Source organism: Macaca mulatta, chromosome 19 (genome assembly GCF_049350105.2).
Source record: "Macaca mulatta isolate MMU2019108-1 chromosome 19, T2T-MMU8v2.0, whole genome shotgun sequence".
Classification (NCBI taxonomy): domain Eukaryota; kingdom Metazoa; phylum Chordata; class Mammalia; order Primates; family Cercopithecidae; genus Macaca; species Macaca mulatta.
In genome coordinates, this window is record NC_133424.1 from 22,243,603 (window position 1) to 22,263,455 (window position 19,853).

At 44.5% G+C, this 19,853-nt stretch overlaps 1 protein-coding gene across 1 annotated transcript in view; it reads left to right on the forward strand.

Annotated features, from left to right (window-relative positions):
- The window catches only part of LOC721315 (uncharacterized), a 219,091-nt gene that overhangs the window by 160,980 nt on the left and 38,258 nt on the right, over window positions 1-19,853 (forward strand). The window lies entirely within an intron of this gene.

A 19,853-nucleotide genomic window follows, 5' to 3' on the forward strand; every position in this document is an offset into this window, starting at 1 on the left:
CTTCCCAAAGTGCTAGGGTTACAGGCGTGAGCCACTGTGCCTGGCCATTACCAAACTTTAAAAAGAAAAAAGAAGTGTTCAAGACCATTTGAGCCCTTCCCTAAACTAGCACAGTCAGTTCACAGGTTTCTACTGCCTTGAGCAAATAAGGTCAGCCAGGGTTAGGCTTTGTAAAACAGATTCTGTATCTCAATGGGAACATCTGTAAAGGCACCTGGCAATGGGCGTGGATATAGAAGGGATGAAAAATTGCTACAATTTTTGCAATGAATATTATTCTGCCTTTTTTGCATGTGTGGTTTATACAACTCACTTACATCGAGAAATTTGTCCAAAGACCAACAGCTACTAAGTGGCTGGGCTGAAACTCAGGATAAACTGAGTTTGTTGATCTATACTCCTCCATAGATCAAACTATTGGCTTCTGCAGACCCATGAAATACTGGAGAATAATACTATTACAATAGAAGCCGGATTTGTTTTTCTTTAGATTTGTGCCCATGTAGTACTGTTTATTATTGGGAATAATCCTGTCAAGAAATTGCAGAAGCACAAGGTGCCTCACACCTATAATCCTAGAACTTTGGGAGGCTGAGTTGAAAGAATCACTTGAGTTCAGGAGATCAGGTGCAGGCGGGCAACATAGTAAGATCCTGTGTCCATGAAAACAATTTTAAAAAATTAGCCAGGCATGATGTTGCATACCTGTGGTCCCAGCTACTCAGGTAGCTGAGGCAGGAGGATTGCTTGAGCCAAGCAGATTAGGCTGCAATGCGAGATAATTGGTTACACCACCACACTCCAGCCAGGATAAAGGAGGGAGACCCAAGAAAAATTGCAGGAGCATTTTGAACAGACATAGAATAATTTAAAAGAAAAGCTGAGGGATGAGCTTAGACAGTCAAAGCCCAAAAACATTTATTTTTCATCATAGAAATAATATGAAAACTTGTAAAATAAAAAAATTTTAGAGAAATTAAATTTAACACAGTTAAATTGAGCAAAAAATGATTTGCAAATCAGATAGCCTGTGGATCCAGAGTAGGCTCAGAGATACTCCAGCATAGCCACATGGTGGAAAAAGCAAAATGACATACAGGAAATGGAAGAAAGGTAGAGAAACAGCCAGATTGATTGCAGCTTAGAATTTGCCTTATTTGAACATGATTTGGACAGCTGACATACTTATATTTGCCAAAACACTTCAGCTGGAACAAGAATGGGTGCAGTCTATTTATAAATCAAGGTAGATTTCAGTTTAGTATGTGAAAAAGAAACCTATTGAAAAACATTAAAGGTGAAAACGGGCAGCATTAGAATATAATTAATTTAACAATTTCTCCCTTTTGGTCATCTTCTCAATTTTGAGAGCTACATCAAAACTTTAGATATTGATGTCACTCTATCACCATCAAAAATTTACTTATTGGCCGGGTGTGGTGGCTCACCCTTGTAATCCCAGCACTTTGGGAGGTTGAGACAGGCAAATCACCTGAGGTCAGGAATTCAATAGCAGCCTGGCCAACATGGCGAAACTCTGTCTCTACAAAAATATAAAAATTAGCCAGGCCATTGAAAGGTGAAGCCAACTGGGCTTCTGGGTCAGGTGGGGACTTGGAGAACTTTTCTGTCTAGCTAAAGGATTGTAAATACACCAATCAGCGCTCTGTGTCTAGCTAAAGGTTTCTAAACACACCAATCAGCACTCTCTAAAATGGACCAATCAGTGCTCTGTAAAATGGACCAATCAGCAGGATGTGGGCGGGGCCAAATAAGGGAATAAAAGCTGGCCACCCGAGCCAGCAGTGGTGCCGTAGTGACAGTAGTTGAAAGTAAGCTTGAGGCTGGGCGTGGTGGCTCAAGCCTGTAATCTCAGCACTTTGGGAGGCTGAGAGACGGGTGGATCACGAGGTCAGGAGATCGAGACCATCCTGGCTAACACGGTGAAACCCCGTCTCTACTAAAAAAAAATACAAAAAGTAGCCGGGCGAGGTGGCGGGCACCTGTAGTCCCAGCTAGTCAAGAGGCTGAGGCAGGAGAATGGCGTAAACCTGGGAGGCGGAGCTTGCAGTGAGCTGAGATCCGGCCACTGCACCCCAGCCTGGGCGACAGAGCGAGACTCCGTCTCAAAAAAAAAAAAAAAAAAAAAAAGTAATCCTCTTCCCCAGGGACTAGCACCCAGTTAGCAGAACTAGTGGCACTTACCTGAGCCTTAGAACTGGGAAAGGGAAGAAGAATAAATGTATATACAGATAGCAAGTATGCTTATCTAATCCTACATGCCCATGCTGCAGTATAGAAAGAAAAGGAATTCCTAACCTCTGGGGGAACCCCCATTAAATATCACAAGGAAACCATGGAGTTATTGCAACACAATGCAAAAACCCAAGGAAGTGTCAGTCTTACCCTGCCAAAACCAGCAAAGAGAAGAGACAGAAAGAAAAAGAGAGAGACAAAGTCAAAGATGGAAGGAAAGAGAGAGAGGAAGAAACAGAGACAAAGAGAAGGAGACAGAGAGAGGGAGAGTCAGAGACAAGGAGTTGAAGAGAGAGACAGAGAGGAAGAGAGAAACAGGGAGTCAGAGAGAAAGAGAGAGAGAGACAGACAAAGAAGAAGTCAAAGACAGAGATATAAGTAGTGAAAAAAAAAAAAAAGTGTGCCTATTCCTTTAAAAGCCAGGGTAAATTTAAAACCTATAATTGATAATTGAAGGTCTTCTCTGTAACCCTATAACACTCCAATACCACATTGTTGTCAGTGTAAAGCACCGAGGCCACTGACAACCCATAGCCTTCCTATCAAAAATCCTTAACCCAGCAAGTTTCCTAACAGGGGATCTAAATCTTAATTACCATACGAAGGTCTGACCAGACTTAGGAGGAACTCCCTTCAGGACAAGATGATAGATGATTCCTCTTGGGCGATTAAGGGGAAAAGACACAATGGATATTCAGTAAGTGAAAAGGAAACTCTTACAGAAGCAGAGTTAGGAAAATTGCCTAATAATTGGTCTGCTCTAACCTGCAAGTTGCTTGCCCTCAGCCAAACCTTAAAGTACTTACAGAATCAGGAAGGAGCCATCTATACCAATTCTAGGTTAATATGGACCAAACAAGGTCTTATTAATAGCAAAGAAAAGTTAAAATCCCAAACTTACAATGTTTTCAACTAAAGTTTGCTAAAAGTTAACAGTGTAACATGTATTATCCTACTACCACACACTCTCAAAGGATTTCTCAGTTTGCAAGAAATAACAAAATCTATCCAGTAAGGATAGGAACTACAATCCCAAATAGACTCTTTGGCAACAGTGACTCTCCAAAACCACCGAGGCCTAGACCTCCTCACTGCTGAGAAAGGAGGACTCTGCACCTTCTTAGGGGAAGAGTGTTGTTTTTACACTAACCAGTCAAGGATAGCACAAGATGCTGCCCGACCAGTATTTACAGGAAAAGGCTTCTGAAATCAGACAATGCCTTTCAAACTCTTATACCAACCTCTGGAGTTGGGCAACATGACTTCTCCACTTTCTACGTCCTGTGGCAGCCATCTTGCTATTACTCACCTTCAGGCCCTGTATTTTTAACCTCCTTGTCAAATTTGATTCCTCTAGAATTGAGGCCATCAAGCTACAGATGGTCTTACAAATGGAACCCAAATGAGCTCAACTAAGAACTTCTACTGAGGACCCCTGGACCGAGCTGCTGGCCCTTTGACTGGCCTAAAGAGTTCCCCTCTGGAGAACACTACAACTGCAGGGCCCCTTCTTTGCCATTATCCAACAGGAAGTAGCTAGAGCAGTCATCGCCCAATTCCCAATAGCAGTTGGGGTGTCCTGTTTAGAGGGGGGTTGAGAGGTGAAACCGACTGGGCTTGTGGGTCAGATGGAGACTTGGAGAACTTTTCTGTCTAGCTAAAGGATCGTAAACACACCAACCAGCGCTCTGCATTTAGCTAAAGGTTTTTAAATGCACCAATCAGCACTCTGTAAAATAGACCAATCAGCGCTCTGTAAAATGAACCAATCAACAGGACGTGGGTGGGGCCAAATAAGGGAATAAAAGCTGGCCACCTAAGCCAGCAGCAGCAACCCACTCACGTTCCCTTCCATGCTGTGGAAGCTTTGTTCTTTCACTCTTCACAATAAATCTTGCTGCTGCTCACTTTTTGGGTACTCACTACCTTTATGAGCTGTACACTCACTGTGAAGGTCTGCGGCTTCACTCCTGAAGTCAGTGATGCCACGAACCCACCAGGAGGAACAAACAACTCCAGACACTCTACCTTTAAGAGCTGTAAAACTCACTGCGAAGGTCTCCAACTTCACTCCTGAAGTCAAGCAAAACCACGAACCCACAAGAAGGAAGAAACTCCAGACGGATCTGAACATCAGAAGGAACAAACTCTGGACACACCATCTTTAAGAACTCTGACATTCACCATGAGGGTCTGCAGCTTCATTCTTGAAGTCGGCAAGACCAAGAACCCACCAGAAGGAACAAATTCTGGATACACCATGGTGGCAGGTGCCTGTAATCCCAGTTAGTTGGTAGGCTGAGGTGGAAGAGTCGCTTGAACTCTGAAGGTGGAGGTTGTAGTGAGCCAAGAGCATGCCACTATACTCCAGCCTGAGTGACAGAGCAAGACTCTGTCTCAAAAAGAAAAAAAAAAAAAGTACTTATTTAGTGTCAAATCCTGTGAGTTTTTTTAAGTGGAAACATGGACTTCAGGTTATTTTATTATTTTTATTTTTATTTTTTTTGAGATGAAGTTTGGCTTTGTCACCCAGGCTGGTGTGCAATGGCATGATCTCAGCTCACTGCAACCTCCATCTCCTGGGTTCAAGTGATTCTCCTGCCTCAGCCTCCCAAATAACCATAATTACAGGTGCCCACCACCACCCCTGGCTAATGTTTGTATTTTTAGAAAAGACAGAGTTTCACTATGTTGGCCTGACTGATCCTGAACTCCTGACATCAGGTGATCTGCCCACCTCAGCCTCCCAAAGTGCTGGGATTACAGGCATGAGCCACAACACCCAGCCTATTATTTATTTTTTGAAAGGTTAGAGGGAGCTATCTTGTGTTGAAATCTCCTGTTGCCAGAAGAAAAATATAAACCTGGCCTGTTTTATGATCTACCTATTTTCATAAATTTTCAGTTTGATTATGTCACATTTAGCACAAGTGACTCATTTTGGTTTGGTTTGGTCTGTTTGGAACTAGTACACAAGCTCAGTTTAGAATGATGGACTACAATAACTTTTGTTTTGTTTTGTTTTGTTTTGAGATGGAGCCTCACTCTGTCATCAGGCTGGAGTGCAGTGGCATGATCTCGGCTCACTGCAACTTCCGCCTCCTGGGTTCAAGCGATTCTCATGCCTCAGCCACCAGAGTAGCTGGGGTTACAGACACTTGCCACCACACCGAGCTAATTTTTGTAGTTTTAGAAGAGACAGGGTTTCACCCGTTTGCCAGGATGGTCTCCATCTCCCGACCTCGTGATCCACCCTCCTCACCTTCCCAAAGTGTTGGGATTACAGGTGTGAGCCAGCGTTCTGGCCAACTTTGTTTTTAAAACTCTCCCTTTTTGGTAAAGTTCTTACATAGGTCAGAGTGTGACCAAAACTCAGGGCCTTAGTGCCACTCTCAATATCCATTATTTAGGGTTTTTGCCCTTATAGTGTTATTCATAGGTTATGGTGTCTTCATGGTCACATATGTCTTTGAGTTTCTGTCATTCCAGTTAAAGAGAGACCATTTGACATTCTAGAGATGACTGCATGTGAACCTTTATAACTTTTGAGAGAATACGGTGTAGTAGGGAGACTACTATTTTGATTATCAGGAGGATAATACCAAGAGTTGAAACTGGCCGGGCGCAGTGGCCCATTCCTGTAATATTAGCACTTTGAGAGGCCAAGGTGGGCAGATTAACTGAAGTCAGGAGTTCAAGAGCAGCCTGGTCAACATGGTGAAACCCAGTCTCTACTGAAAATACTAAAAACTAGCCAGGTGCAGAGGTACACGCCTGTAATCCCAGCCACTCAGCTGGCTGAGGAAGGAGAATCGCTTGAACCGGGGAGGCAGAGGTTGCAGTGAGCCAAGATTACACCACTGCACTCCGGCCAAGGCTACAGAGTGAGATTTCATCACAAAAAAAAAAAAAAAAAAAAAAAAGAAGAAGAGTTGAAACCATGCTTCTTAGCCAAGGCCCCCATGAACAACCAACAAAAATTAAATAGATTAAATAATTAGCTAGATAATGATCTACTCATTTCAACCAAGCAGACTGTTCATTAATCCCCTACAACTGCATCTCTGTAATGCCCAATGTATTCTACCATGTGCAACTACAAGTATTAGCAACTGCAAAGGTAGTTCTCTGTTTATCCAGTAAGTAATCAAAAGAAATTATCTTATTTAGCACAACTTTAGTAACAACATCTAACACTCTTTTGCGTAACCATAGCCTTTACATTATAATCTGCTATAGAGCCCTATTTTGGGGGATAAATTTCTGATCATTGCTTCATTTACGCTTAGCCATGGAAAAAAGGATCTAAGAAATGATGCCGGCTGGGCGCGGTGGCTCAAGCCTGTAATCTCAGCACTTTGGGAGGCCGAGATGGGTGGATCACGAGGTTAGGAGATCGAGACCATCCTGGCTAACACGGTGAAACCCGTCTCTACTAAAAAATACAAAAAACTAGCCAGGTGAGGTGGCAGGCGCCTGTAGTCCCAGCTACTCGGGAGGCTGAGGCAGGAGAATGGCCTAAACCTGGGAGGCGTAGCTTGCAGTGAGCTGAGATCTGGCCATTGCACCCCAGCCTGGGCGACAGAGCGAGACTCCGTCTCAAAAAAAAAAAAAAAAAATGATGCCCATTCAGAAGAGTAATGGCCTGCTGGCAATGCTCTTTAACCCATTCTGAATAAGTTATTTTTCACTTATGAAGTAGGTTAAAAGTAGTGGATCAATATTCTGTTTCTGATATTATGAGGCAACAAATGTTTCATTAAAACTTCTCACCCACATTAGCCCTTCATCTTTTACCTATCAAGGTGAAAGTTTTTTGTATATAATGTTGGCAGCAAAATTCTCTACATATAAGTGTACCCCATGAGTGCATATAAGAGATTCCTTTTTTATTTCTGTTGTTCGTAGAGTCATCATATACATGAGTCCACATTTGACTGGTGGCTCTATCCACATATGATAATCACAATTCCAACTGTGAACTGTGTTCATGAGTTAGATTCAGGATCTTACCAGCAGGCTGTGTCTATGTGAGAGAGTGACAGTTATAACTGTTGCCTGGGTGTGCATAGGAGAGTCACAATCTCACCTCTGTGCTGAGCCCTGTTACAATACTCTCTGTACACTCGAGTGCTTTATGCAGTATGAGTAAGTGATGCAATCCTTTTTGATATTCATACAATTAGGAAACCCAGGACATTACTGGTTGCCCTAACGTTGGCTATGAAAGTTGCAATATCTCCGATTAGCTGAGTCCAGGTACAAGAGTCCTCCTCATCCCTGTTAGCTGGGCGTACGTATATGTCACAATTCCACCTGGGAGCAGAGACCAGGCTAGAGCATCACATCCCCTGGGTACTGGACCAGAAATATTTCACAGTTCCCCTATGGGCAGGACCCAGGCAAGACAGTCACATCACCTAAATGCTGGGCCTAGTGAAATGTCACAATGACCCCTGTGGGCAAGGCACAGAGAAAGAGTCACATTACCTGGGTGCTCAACCCAGTGATATGGTCCAGGCTTTCCTGTGGGGAAAGCACAGGCAGAAGAAGACAGTCACATCATCTAGGTGATGAACCCAGAGATATGTCAAAAAGTCCTCTGTGAGCAAGGCTAAAGCAGGAGAGTCACATCACCTAGGTGCTAGACTCAGCAATATGTCATAATTTGCTCTATATGCAGGGCCCAAGCAGGAGAGGAGAGTCACATTATCTAGGTACTGGGTCCAGTTATATGTCACAATACCTTTCTATGAACATTGCTCATGCGGTTAAATCGCATTATCGTAATGTTGGGCACTGCAATATGTCACCATGCCCCCTGTATGCAGAAGCCAAAAAGGAGAGGATATTCACTTCACCTGGGTGCTGAGCACAGTGATAAGTCACAATCCCTAAGGTGGGCAGGGGCCAGATATGGGAGGAGAGTCATATCACCTGGTGTTGGGCCACAGTGCTCCCAGTGTGTAGCAACCAGGCAGGAGAAAAGATTCACACGACTAATGTGCTGGGCCCAGCAATATGTCAAAATCTCCTTTGAGGGCAGCACCCAGGAAGGAGAGTTACATCACCTAGATTCTTGACTCAATTCATGTCACAACACCATCTAAGGGCTTGGCCTACACAGACGAGTGGAATTACTCAAATGCTAGGCAAATGGGTATGTAAAAATCGCACATGCAAGAAGGTCCTGTGGTTAGATTTACAATTCTGCACACGTCCCAGCTTTAGGCATGAGAGTCAACATCTCCTGTGAGTTATGTGCAAGTACAGGACTCATAATTTCAATGATACATTGGATCTGTGCATGAGAGTCCCAATCCCACCCAAGGACTGTGCCCTGGTATGAAAGTCACAGGCTCACGGGCATGTTGAATTCTTTCCCAAGAGTCATCAACCTACCTGTGGATGAGATCCATGTAAAAGAGTGACAATTTTAACTTTCAACTGCCTCTTAGTGTCAGATTCAGAACCTTAAAGGTGAGCAGTATCCATCTGGGAGCGTGACAACTTTTACTTTTTGGTGGGTGTGCATACAAGAATCACAGTCCCACCTGTGTGATTGGCACTGTTACGATACTCTGTATACCACTCAAAGGCTTTGTATAATGTTCCTGAGAGTCACAGTCTGCTCTGAGACTCTTGTGCTGGTATGATCCATGATTGTACCGTTGCCCTAAGCACGGGTATTAGAGTCAACCTGTCTCTAATTTGCTGCATCCAGGTATTAGAGTCATCATTGCGGCTGTCAGATGGGTCCAGAAGTGAGTCACTATCCGACCTGTGGTTAGATCCACATATACCAGTCATAATTCCAACTGTGAACTGCATTTACATGTGAGATATGGGACCTTAACAGTGTGCTAAAGACTTGTGTGTGGGTAAAATTTCTAACTATTGGCTGGGTGTGCATTTGAGAGTCAAAATTTCACCTGTGTGCTGGGCTTTGTTATGACACTCTCTGTACTAACTGAAAGCTTTATACAATTTGCATGAATATTGTACTTTTTTCTGACCTTCACACAAGTAACAGAAGAAGACCTTACCTGTTGCCCTAAACCTAGCAGAGAAAATCAATATTTCTCCTGTTTTGTGGGTTGAGGTATGAGTGTCATCATTGCACCAGTGAGCATGTCCCAGGTGTATGTCACAATCCCACCTGTAGGTAGGAACCAGGCAGAAGAGTCACATCACTTGGATGCTAGGACAGGAATATGTCAATCTGCACTATGAGTGGGATCAAGAAAGAAGAGAGTCACATCAACTGGGATCTGGGCCTAAAAATATGTCACAATCTTTCATGTCGGCAGATCCCAAGCAGAAGAGGACAGTCACATTACTTAGAAGATGAGCCCAGTAATATGTAACAACACCCACTGTGGGCAAGGCCCAGGCAAGAGAGGATTGCCGCATTATCCTGGTTTCAGCAATATGTTGTAATTCCCATGGTTAGCAGGGCTTAGCAAAAGAAGTGAGTAACAAAATTTGTGTGCTAGGTTAAACCATAGTTTAAAAATCCCTTCTATTGACAGGGGTCAGACACCAAAAAAGACTCAAATTACCTAGGTGCTGGGTCCAACAACATGTCATAAGTTCTTCTGAGGGTGAGATCCAGGCAGAAGAGAAGAGTCATTTAACTTATATAATTGGTCCAGAAATATGTCACAATGTCTCACGTGGGGAGAACTACAACAGAAGAAGCACATCACCTAGGTGCTGGGCTCAGTGATATGACACAATCGTTCCTGTAGGGAAGGCCTAGGCACAAGAGGAGAGTCATATCACCTAGGTGCTGGATTCAGAAATATGTCACAGTTACTTCTAAGGGAAAGGTTCAGGCAGATGAGAAGAGTCATGTTACCTAGCTGCTTGGCCTCAGTATGTGTTACAGTCCCATCTGTGGGCTGGACTCAGGCAGGAAACTGAAATCACTCAGGGTATGGGCAAAAACATATGCCACAATCACATCTGCAGAAAGATTCAGAGATGAGATAAACAATCCCAAACACATCCAGCTCTAGGGATAATAGTCAAGACCTTCTGAGTGTTGGGTCTTAAGTATGTGAGTCAGAATCTCAATGATAGACTGGATTTGTGCATGAGAGCCTCAATTCTTAGATTGTGTCCTGGTAGAAGAGTCACAGTCTCACCGGTGTGTTGAATCTTGGTCCAACATTCACTATCTCATCTGTGGACCTGATCCTCATATGAGAGTCACAATTCCAACTTTCAACTCCTTTGAGTGTGAGATTCAGAACCTCAACAGTGGACTGTGGCTATTTAAGAGGGTGAAAATTCTTACTGTGAACTGGGTGTGCATACCAGAGTCACTATCTCACCTGTGCACTGGGTCCTGTTACCACACTCTTGGTCCCATCCAAGGGCATTATATGGTACGCCTGAGAGTCACAATCCACTCTCGGATCTATGTGCTGGTATAAACTCATGATCTTACCCATTGTCCTAAGCCCAGGAATGAGAGCTAACATCTCTCTTATTGGTTAGATCCAGGTATGAGAGTTCTCACTGTGCCTGTGAGTTGGGTACAGAAATGAGTCACCATTCCACCTGTAGCCAGATCCACATATGACAGTCCCAGTTTCAACTGTGAACTGCATCCACATGTGATCCTCAGGACCTCACCAGTAGTCTTTGTCCATTTGTGAGAATGACAGTCCTCACTGTTGGCTGAGTGATCCTATGAGAATCACAATTTTAACTTTGCACAGGGACCTGTTATGACACTCTCTGTACCACTGGAAGGGATCACACAATATACATGAGTTTTATAATCTTCTGTGACTTTCATACAAGTAGAAAGCCCAGGACCTCACCCATTGTCTGAAGGCTAACTGTGAGAGTCAACATGTCTCCTATTGGCTAGGTCCAGGTATGCAACTAATCACTATGTCTCTGAGCTGGGTCCAGAAATCAGTCACTATTCAGCCTATTCCCAGATTTACATACGACAGTCAGAATTTTAACTGTGGACTGCATCTGCGTGTGAGGTTCAGGACATCACTAGTATGCTTCCTTCATGTTTGGAAATGACAATCCTAATTGTTGGCTTGGTATGCCTGTGAGAAGTCACAATCTCACCAGTATGGTAGACCCTATTACTGCATTCTCTGTAGCACACAAAGTATTTATAGGTTATGCATAATTTTTTTTTTTGAGATGGAGTCTCGCTCTTGTCACCCAGGCTGGCGTGCAATGACATGATATCAACTCACTGCAACCTCCGCCACCCGAATTCAAGCGATTCTCCTGCCTCAGCCTCCCAAGTAGCTAGGATTATAGCTGCATGCCACCACACCCAGTTAATTTTTTGTATTTTGAGTAGAGATGAAGTTTCACCATATTGGCCAGTTTGGTCTCGAACTACTGACCTCAGGTGATCCACCCTCCTTGGCCTCCCAAAGTGCTGGGATTACAGGTGTGAGCCACCGCGCCTAGCCAGTTATACATACATTTTATAAACCTCTGTGACCTTTCTAAAAATAGGTGATCCAGGACCCTACCCACTGTCCAAAATACAGCTAAGAGAGTCAGAATTACTCTTATTGGCTGGGTTCCCATACAAGCTTGACTGTAATGCCTAAAAGCTTGAAAATGCATATGTCAAAATTTAACCTCTATGAATGGACTGGGCAAGAGATTCAGATCACCTGAATGCTGGACCAAAAATATGTCAATGTCCACTCTGTGGGCAGGGCTCTTGCAGTAAAGTCACATAACCTGGGTACTGGGCCCAGCAGTATTTCACAGTGCCTTCTGTGAGCAGGGTTCAGGCAGGAAAGTCACATTATCTGCATGAAGGGCACAGCAATATGTCACAATCCACCCTGTGTAAAGGGCCCAGGCAGGAGAGAATAATTATATAACCTAGGTGATCAGTCCAGCAATATGTCACAATTCTCCCTGAGGACAGGGTCTATGCAGGAGAGTAAAATACCTTAGATGCTTTGACCAGGCATATGTCACAAGTCCATTTTGGGGCTTTAACCAGGCAGGAGAGTCAAATCATTCAGGTGCTAGACAAAGGTCCAGTCATGCCTGCAAGCAGGTCCAGAAATAAGGTTCAAAATTCCATACATTTTCTGGCTCCAGGTATGAAAGTCAAGACCTCTTTTAAGTTGGGTCCAAGTACATGAGTCACAATCTTAATGGTAGACTGTATCCCTGCATGAAGACACAATTTCAAATGCAAACTGAGTCTCAATATCTGAATCACAGCCTCACAGGTGTGCTGAATCCTGGTCATTGAGTCACCATTCTACCTGTGGACCAGATCCATGTATGAGAGTCACAATTCCAACTTTTGACTACTTCCACGTGTGAGATTCACAGCCTCAACAGCTGATCGTTTCCATGTGGGAGGGTGGCAATGTTTACTGTTGGCTGAGTGTGCATAGGAGAGTCACAGTTTTACCTGTGTTCTCAAAAGTAGGCCCTGTTCATGTGTGAGGGTGACAATTCTAATGGTTCACAGGGTGTGCCTATGAGAAACACTGTATCATTTGTGTGCAGGGCCATGTGATGACACTTTATGTACCACCCAACTACTTTATACCATATGCAAGAGAGTGGTAATTTGATATTCTTTTTTTTTTGTTTTTTTTTGAGACGGAGTCTCTATCTGTCACCCAGGCTGGAGTGAAGTGGTGCAATCTCGACTCACTGCAACCTCCGCCTCCTAGGTTCACTCCATTCTCCTGCCAAGTAGCTGGAACTACAGGCGCCTGCCACAACGCCCGCCTGATTTTTTGTGTTTTTGGTAGAGACGGGGTTTCACCATGTTAGCCAGGATGGTTTCGATCTCCTGACCTTGTGATCCGCCCGCCTCGGCCTCCCAAAGTGCTGGGATTACAGGCGTGAGCCACTGTACCTGGCCAATTTGATATTCTTTTTATGGAAACAGGAGACCCAGGATCCTACCTGTTTCTCTAAACCCAGCTAGAAAAGACAGTATATCTCTTATTGGCTGGTTTGACGTATTAGAGTCATCATTGCACCTATGATCTGAACAAAGAGGTATGTCACAATCCCATCTGTGGATAGGAAGTAAGCAGGAAGTAATCCCATCTGTGGATAGGAAGTAAGCAGGAAGTAATCCCATCTGTGGATAGGAAGTAATCTGTGGATAGGAAGTAAGTTTTGAGTAAGTAAGTTTTGGGTAAGTAAGTGTGTCACAGTCACCCTAGATGGCAGGGGTCAGTTATGAGAGGAGTCACATCACATAGGTGCTGGGCCAAGTGATATATCACAGTCCTCTCTGTCAAAAGGTCCTAGGAAGAAAACAAGAGTCATATCATCTAGGTGATGGGCCTAAAGATATGTCATAATAACCCCGGTGAGCAGGGATCAGGAAGAAGAATTACGTCACCTGTGTGCTGAGCCCAGTGAGAAGTCACTCTCCCTTTTGTGGGCATGGCCCAGGCAGAAGAGGACAGTCACCTATGTCCTGAGCTCAGAGATATATCACAATCTCTCCTATGCTAAAAGCCCAGGTAAAAGAATAAAGTTACATCAAATTGTTGACAGTCCCAGAGCAGAAATAAGTCACACTGCCCCCTGTGGGCAGGATTCAGGCAAGAGCTGGACATCACCTTGGTGCTGGGCTCAGCAATACATCACAATGCCTTTCAAGGGCAGGGCCAAAGCCGAAGAAAAACATCACCTTGATGTTGAGCCCAGTGATATGTCACAATCTCCCCTACAGGCAGAACCTAAAAAGAATAGTCATATCAGCTAGGTGCTGGGCCTATGAGTCAGTCAAAATCCCCCTGGTGAACAGAGACCATGCAGGAAAAGACTTACATCACCTGAGTAATAGGTGCAGAGATATGTCACAATTCCCTCTGTAGGCAGAGCCCAGGCAAGAGAGTTACATGACCATAGTGTTGGATGCAGCAATATACCACAATGGCATATCTGGGCAGGGCACAGGCAGAAGAGTCTCAAAGCCTGGATACTGGGTTCAGTGACACATCACAAAGCCCCACTGCAGACAGCACCAAGGCAGAAAAATATAATTTCATCACCTAGCTGCTGGGTCCAGTGATATGTGACAATCACATCTCTGGGCTTGGGTCAGGCAGGAGAGTGAAATCACCCGGGTACTGGGCAGAATCTTATGCCACAATTACACCTGCAAGAAAGTCCACAGATATGATTAACAGTCTCCCAAATGTCCTGGATTTAGGTATGAAGTCAACATCTGTATGTCAGGTAAAAGTATGTGAGTCACAGTCTCAATCGTGGACTGGACCCTTGCATGGGAGACTCAATTCCTCCTGCAAACTGTGTCCCCTTGGTGGAGTCGCAGCCTCTAAAGTGTGTTTATCTTGGTCTTAAGAGTCATCAACACACCTGTGGACAGAATCCATGTGTGAGAGTCAAATATTCAACTTGTGAGTTCTTCTGGGTGTGAGGTTTAGAACCTCAACTGAGGGCTGTCATGTGGAAGGACAACAGTTTTTACTGTCATCTGCATGTGACTATGTGTGTCACAATTTCACCTGTGTGCTGGGTCTTGTTAGCACAATCTCTGTACCACTTGATGAATTTATATGATATACAGTAAAGTGGCATTCCACTCTGAGACCTTTATGCTGGTATGGAGCAATGACTGTACCTGTGAAATTAAGCCCAGGTATGAGAGTCAACATCTCTCCAAGTAACTGGGTTTATATAGAACAGTTCTCCCCTGCCTATTAGCTAGGTTTAGAAATGAATAACCATCTTGGCCGGGCGCGGTGGCTCAAGCCTGTAATCCTAGCACTTTGGGAGGCCGAGATGGGTGGATCACGAGGTCAGGAGATCGAGACCATCCTGGCTAACACGGTGAAACCCCGCCTCTACTAAAAAATACAAAAAACTAGCCGGGCAAGATGGCGGGCGCCTGTAGTCCCAGCTACTCGGGAGGCTGAGGCAGGAGAATGGCGTAAACCCGGGAGGCGGAGCTTGCAGTGAGCTGAGATCAGGCCACTGCACTCCAGCCTGGGCGACAGAGCGAGACTCCGTCTCAAAAAAAAAAAAAAAAGAAATGAATAACCATCTGAACTGTGGCTGGATGTTTACATGTGACCATCACAATTCCAACTTTGAACTGCATCTGTGTGTGAGAGTCAGGACCTCAGAAGTGTGCTCTGTTTACTTGTGAGAGTATCAATATGTGATATTGTGATAATGCTCCTGTGGGCAGGACCCATGCAGGAAACTCACATGACCTAGACATTGCACCCAGACATGTCACAATAGCAATGTATGTACAGCCCAGGGAGGAGAGGAGCATTACAAAACATAGGCCCAGTGATACATCACAATTTCTTATTAGGCAGAGCCCAAGCAGTAGAGAAGTCATATCACCTAGTTGCTGGGTTTGACAACATAAAACACTACCCCCGGAGAAGAAGATTAGGCAAGAGAGTCATATCACCTAGGTGATGGGCTCAGATATGTTATAATGCCCCCAGGTGAGCAGGGCTAAGGAAGAAGAGGAAAGTCACGTAAACTAGGGCCAGGGCCAACCTATATGTCACAATCACTCCAGTGGGGAGCACCCAGGCATGAGAAGAGAATCATATCACATATGAGCTGGGCCCAGCAATATGTCACAATCTCCACTGTGAACAAGTCTGAAAATAGGAAGAGTCACATCAACTAGATGATGAACTCAGAAATATGTCAAAATGATTTCTGTCGGCAAAGACCAGGCAAAAAAAATTGCATCATGTGTGCTGGGCTTAGTGATAAGCTATTATCCCTTCTGTGGGCATGATCCAAGCAGAAGAAAAAAGCCATGTTACTTAGCTGCTGGGCCCAGAGTTATGTCACAATATCTTCTATGGAGAAAGCCTAGGCAAGAAAGAAGAGTCACATCAAATAGTTCATGAGCCCAGAGGTACATTGCAATGCCCCTTGTTAATGGGGTCCAGGCAGAAAACTCACATCAATCTGCTGTTGGGATTGGCAATATGTCACAATGCTTTTTGAGGGCAGGGCCAATGCAAAAGAAGAACATCACCTTGGTGTTGGAACCAATGATATGTCATAATCTCCCCCATGAGCAAAACCTAGAAAGAAGAGAAAAACCACATCAGCTAGTTGCTGTGGCTAGCAATCTCCTTCAATACTCCCTGTAAACAGGAACCCCTCAGGAAGAGAGTCGCATCACCTGTGTGATGGGCACAGAGATATGTCACAATACTTCCGGTAGGCAGGACCTAGGCAAGAGAGTTACATGACATGGGCATTAGACCCAACAATATGTCACAATGGCCCATGTAGGCAAGGGACAGGCAGGAGAGTCACATAACCTGGTTATGGTTCCCCTATGTTAGCTGCAGTAATATGTCAGAGTGCTTCCTGTGGGGAGCGCCAAGGCAGGAGAATAAATTTACATCACCTAGATCCTGGGTTCAGCAATGTGTCACAATCCAATCTGCGGGCTGAGCCCAGGCAGGAGAGTCAAAAAACTCAGGTGCTGGACAGAGGCGAATGTCACAATCACAGCTGCAGGAAGGTCCATAAATGAAATTAACCATCCTGCACATGTCGAGGTTCCACGTATGAGAATTAACACCTTCTTTATGTTGCATCTATGTTCAGGAGTCACAGTCTCAACTGTGGACTTGATCTGTGCACGAGACCTTCCATCCATCCTCTAGACTGTGTCTCTTTAGTGACTCACAGTCTCTCAAGTCTCAGGGGTGCTGAATCTTGGTCTGAGAGCCACCAGCTTATCTGTACACTGGATTCAAGGATGAAAGTCAATTTTTCAATTTTTGAAACTTCTGTTGGCTTTGAGATTCAGAATCTCAACAGTGGGTTGTGTTCATGTGGAGGGATGACAATCATTACTGTCAGCTGGGTTTGCACGTGAGTGTCACAATCTCACCTGTGTGCTGAGATCTGTTAGGACATAATCTCTCCTACTTGAGGGCTTTACACTGTATGCATAAGAGTTGCTGGCCGGACGTGGTTGCTCAAGCCTGTAATCCCAGCACTTTGGGAGGCTGAGGAAGGCAGATCACCTGAGTTCGTGAGTTCAAGACTAGCCTGACCAATATGGAAAAACCCCATCTTTACTAAAAATACAAAATTAGCCGGGTGTGGTGGCACATGCCTGTAATCCCAGCTACTCGGGAGGATGAGGCAGGAGAATCACTTGAACCCAGGATGCAGAGGTTGTGGTGAGCTGAGATCGCACCATTGCATTCCAGCCTGGGCAACAAGAGCAAAACTCTATCTCAAAAAAAAAAAAAAAAAAAAAAAGAGAGAGAGTTACAATCTGGTCTGAGAACTTTATGTTGGTATGGACCCATGATCATACCCTGAGCTGTGGCCCTAAGCTCAGGTATGAGAGTCAATATGTCTCCAGTTGGCTGAGTCTAGATAAGAGATTTCTTACCTGACTATGAGCTGCAGGAAGCTCATAGCCATTGAGCCATGTGTGAATATCTAGTCATTTCAACTCTGGCTGGATATTAACATATGACAATCACAATTTCAACTGCAGACCGTATCCAATTACGAGATTAAGAACCTCAGCAGTGAGCTCTGTATATGTGTGTGTGTGGGGGGGTTCCAATCCTAAGGGTTGCTGTGTTGTGCATATGAGAAACACAACCTCAACTGTGTGTCAGGCTCTGTCATGACACTCTCTGTACCACCCAAGAGTTTTGCACAATATGCAAGCGAATGCCAATTCTGCATGGTCTTTACAAAAAGAAGACCCAGAAACTCATCTGTTTGCCAAAGCCTTGCAAAGAGACACAGACTCTCTGCTACTGGCTGGTTAAAAGGAGACACTTATATCACTTGGATGCAAGGCCCAGTGATATGTCACAATGCCCCCAGTGGGCAGCACCAAGGCAGGAGTATGGAGTCACATCACCTATTTGCTGGGTTCAGCAATATGTCACAATTGCAACTATGAACTGGGCCCAGGGAGGATAGTCAAATTAAATTACTCAAGTACTGAGCAGAGGCATGTGTCACAATCACACCTGGATGGTTTAGAAATTAGATTAACAATTTCACACATGTCCCAGTTCTAAATTTGAGAGTCAACAGCTCCTGTATGTTGGGTCTAAGTACAAGAGTCACAATCTCAATGGTGCACTTGATTTGTTTGTGAGAGTCTCAATTTCTTGTGCAGACTGTGAATGCTCACTGGAGCCACAGACTCACAGGTGTGTTGGATAGAGGTCTGGGCGTCACCAACTCACCTTTGAACCAAATCCACATATGAGTCAGTTTTACAACTTTTGACTGTTTTCACAAGGAAAACTTGGGACCTCAACAGTGGGCTGTGTTCACATGGAAAGGTGACAAGTTTTGCTATTGGCTGGGTATGCATGTGAGCCTCACAGTCTTACCTGTGTGCTGGGCTCTGCTAAGACTCTCAATACCACCCAAGAGCTTTCTACACTATTAATGAGAGTTGCAAACCACTCTGTGACCTTCATGATGGTATGGACCCATGATTGTACCTGTGGTTCTAAGCCCAGGTATGAGAGTCAACATCTCTATAACTGGCTGGTTCCAAATAAAAGAGTTCTCACCTGTTGAGGAGCTAGGTTAGAAATGAGTCACCATCTCAAGTTCAGCTGGACGTTCAACTATGACAATCACAATTTCAACTGTAGACTGCATCCACGTGTGAGATTCAAGACCTTACCAATAGGCTCCATCCATGTGTCAGGTGACAATCCTAATAGATGATGCGGTGTGTATACAAGAAATGCAATGTCACCTGTGTGCTGGGCCCTGCCATGACACTCTCTGTACCACCAAGGGTTTATATGATATACGAGAGTGGTAATCCACTATGACCCTCATACAAGGAGGAGACCCAGAATCTTATGTATTTCCCTAAGCCTAGCTTTGAAAGACAGTATGTCCCCTATTTGTTGATTTGAGGTATGAGAGTTATCTCACCTATGAGCTAAAAATATATATATATTTTACAATCCCACCTGTGCATAGAGTATGTGAGCAAGAGAGTCACATCATTTTGGTGCTGGGCCAGAGATACGTCACAATCTTTTCTCACGGCAGAAACTAGAAAGAAGAGTCATGTCACCTGGGTGCTTGGCCAGAGATACGTTACATTCCTGTTCTGAAAGGGGGGCACAGGCAGCAGAGTCACAGCACGTGGGTGCTGTGCCCAGTGATATGTCACAAGACTCCCTGTGAACAGGACCCAGGAAAAGAAAACACATCACCCTTGTTGCGGAGTCAAATGTTATGTCACAATCTTTCCTGTTGGCAGGATGCAGGCAGCAGAGGAGAGTCACATCTCCTAGGTGATGAATACAGAGATATGTCATAAGGCTCTTGAGAATGGTAGGGCTAACACCCTGTTTACAGGGCATAGACAGGTGCCTCCCATCTTCTAGGTGTTTGGTCTAGTCATATGTCACAGTACTCAAAATACGTGGGGCCTATGTGAAATACAAGAGTCACATTACCTAGGTGCTAGGTCCAGGGATATGTCAGCATCCCACATTTTGGCAGGGGCCTGACAGAGAAGAAGGACACATCACCTAAACCATAAATGTAAAAATATATCATAGCCAGGCACAGTG